The sequence below is a fragment of the Tetranychus urticae genome, unplaced genomic scaffold (assembly GCF_039701765.1).
Source record: "Tetranychus urticae isolate SD_2017Ah unplaced genomic scaffold, NJAU_TeUrti_SD_1.0 Scaffold_8, whole genome shotgun sequence".
Classification (NCBI taxonomy): Eukaryota; Metazoa; Arthropoda; class Arachnida; order Trombidiformes; family Tetranychidae; genus Tetranychus; species Tetranychus urticae.
This window is the reverse complement of record NW_028315840.1, coordinates 90,001-92,500: the sequence shown is the minus strand read 5'-3', so window position 1 is coordinate 92,500 and position 2,500 is coordinate 90,001. Positions and strand designations below refer to the sequence as shown.

Genomic DNA, 2,500 nt, shown 5'->3' with positions numbered 1-2,500 from the left:
GTTGGAAGCTCAAGTGCTCGGCGTGTCCTGCAATTCGCACCGATTATCGTAGCTAGCTACGTTCTTCATCGATTGGTAATTCGAGTGATCCACCGCTTGAAGATGTATCTTTGCCACCGTGGGACTTTTAATAAGTATCCTAAATCTGCATTGAGAGGGTTTGAAAACAATTGTATGCAGTTTATAAAAACCATAGTTGTCTTTACTTAGTTAGGCGAAGAAGTGTAAAACTTCCTTCTTTAAACCTTGCCGTCAGCATAAGCTGAAGACTTGATCAGGTACCAAGTATGTAGCAAGACAGGCTTTTCATTATAAACTACAATTGTTTTGCAAAAGAAATTATGGCTATCGTTAGATAACCCTCACTCTTTGTTGCATTGGATAATGAAAGATGGATGTATGAATGAACGAATGTAATGCAAATTAGAATCATGTTGCAATGGCTAAATGTTTGCAATAAACATTCACAATTGCGACTCTAATGCAAATACAATTCAATTGCATTCACCATATTAGCATCTACAATATCACTATGCAGAGTGTTTGATTGTTTGAAGGTTGTATTTCTCTTATAATAAGAGGGTAATACGTTAATGATCCTTCCGCAGGTTCACCTACGGAAACCTTGTTACGACTTTTACTTCCTCTAAATGATCAAGTTTGAACATCTTTCCAGCACAATCCGACCACTAGTTTCCCAATGGTCTGGATTGACCAGTCCGAAGTCCTCACTAAATCATTCAATCGGTAGTAGCGACGGGCGGTGTGTACAAAGGGCAGGGACGTAATCAACGCAAGCTAATGACTCACGCTTACTGGGAATTCCTCGTTCATGGGCAATAATTACAATGCCCAATCCCCATCACGAAATGGGTTCAAGCGGTTACCCACTCCTTTCGGAGCAGGAAACAGTATGCACGATGACCACTTCAGTGTAGCACGCGTGCGGCCCCGGACATCTAAGGGCATCACAGACCTGTTATTGCTCTGTTTCGTGCGGCTGCGAGCGCCGCTTGTCCCTCTAAGAAGTCCTTACAGTGCTACAGCATCCTTACCCTAGCCAATTCTGTAGGCTAATAGCAGCAGAGCCCTCAACAGCCGAAACCATCAAGAGATACTACCACCCACAGGTTGACTAAGGGGGAGTACTGCAGTGTAAACTGCAAGTCTATTTAGTAGGCTAGAGTCTCGTTCGTTATCGGAATTAACCAGACAAATCACTCCACCAACTAAGAACGGCCATGCACCACCACCCACTGAATCAAGAAAGAGCTCTCAATCTGTCAATCCTCTCAGTGTCCGGGCCGGGTGAGTTTTCCCGTGTTGAGTCAAATTAAGCCGCAAGCTCCACTCCTGGTGGTGCCCTTCCGTCAATTCCTTTAAGTTTCAGCTTTGCAACCATACTTCCCCCGGAACCCAAAAACTTTGGTTTCCCGGAAGCTTCCATTCGAGTCATGAAATTAGTTACTCAGAATGATCGCTGGTTGGCATCGTTTATGGTTAGAACTAGGGCGGTATCTGATCGCCTTCGAACCTCTAACTTTCGTTCTTGATTAATGAAAACATTCTTGGCAAATGCTTTCGCTGTAGTTTGTCTTGCGACGGTCCAAGAATTTCACCTCTAGCGCCGCAATACAAATGCCCCCGTCTGTCCCTCTTAATCATTACCTTGGATTCTTAAGACCAACAAAATAGAACCAAGGTCCTATTCCATTATTCCATGCAAGATCATTCAAGTTAAGGTAGTGGTACGCATCATATAGATGGTTGACCATACCGTTTTTAGGCACCTCTTTCGAGGTTTTGGACGCCTGCTTTGAGCACTCTGATTTTTTCAAGGTAAAAGTCTCGATCGCTTGAATCAACACTCGGTAAAGAGCATTGATAGCAAATATCGAGCAATTTTCTGTCTAAACACTATGAATGTAACCACCAGGAAAGAGGAATGAAGGTTCAAGCAAGCATCCGTAGACACAAGCAAGAAACCTAACATCACCATCTAACCCTTTAATCAGTGGACCCCATAGGTTCGACTGAAATCCAACTACGAGCTTTTTAACCGCAGCAACTTTAATATACGCTATTGGAGCTGGAATTACCGCGGCTGCTGGCACCAGACTTGCCCTCCAATAGATCCTCGTTAAAGGATTTAAATTGTACTCATTCCAATTACGGGGCCTCAATAGAGTCCCGTATTGTTATTTTTCGTCACTACATCCCCGTACTGGGATTGTGTAATTTGCGCGCCTGCTGCCTTCCTTAGATGTGGTAGCCGTTTCTCAGGCTCCCTCTCCGGAATCGAACCCTAATTCCCCGTTACCCGTTACAACCATGGTAGGCGCATAACCTACCATCGACAGTTGATAAGGCAGTTGCTTGAGGGATACATCGTCGGCTCAGAGGCCATACGATTTGCTCAGTTATTCAGAGTCATCACAAGAAATGCAACCGAAGTTGCTAAGATCCCCACTGCTAGTCCTTAGACAGCGACCGAAATCAC

General features: G+C 44.3%; 2 non-coding genes across 2 annotated transcripts in view; both read right to left on the bottom strand.

Annotated features, from left to right (window-relative positions):
* Positions 1 to 104, bottom strand: part of LOC149092541 (5.8S ribosomal RNA) — a 155-nt gene extending 51 nt beyond the window's left edge. Inside the window, exon 1 of the ribosomal RNA XR_016200813.1 lies at positions 1 to 104. This exon is cut by the window's left edge and continues 51 nt beyond it. This is a non-coding gene — a ribosomal RNA (5.8S ribosomal RNA).
* Positions 105 to 591: 487 nt separating this feature from the next.
* LOC149092540 (small subunit ribosomal RNA) overlaps positions 592 to 2,500 on the bottom strand; it is a 2,170-nt gene continuing 261 nt past the window's right edge. Inside the window, exon 1 of the ribosomal RNA XR_016200833.1 lies at positions 592 to 2,500. This exon is cut by the window's right edge and continues 261 nt beyond it. This is a non-coding gene — a ribosomal RNA (small subunit ribosomal RNA).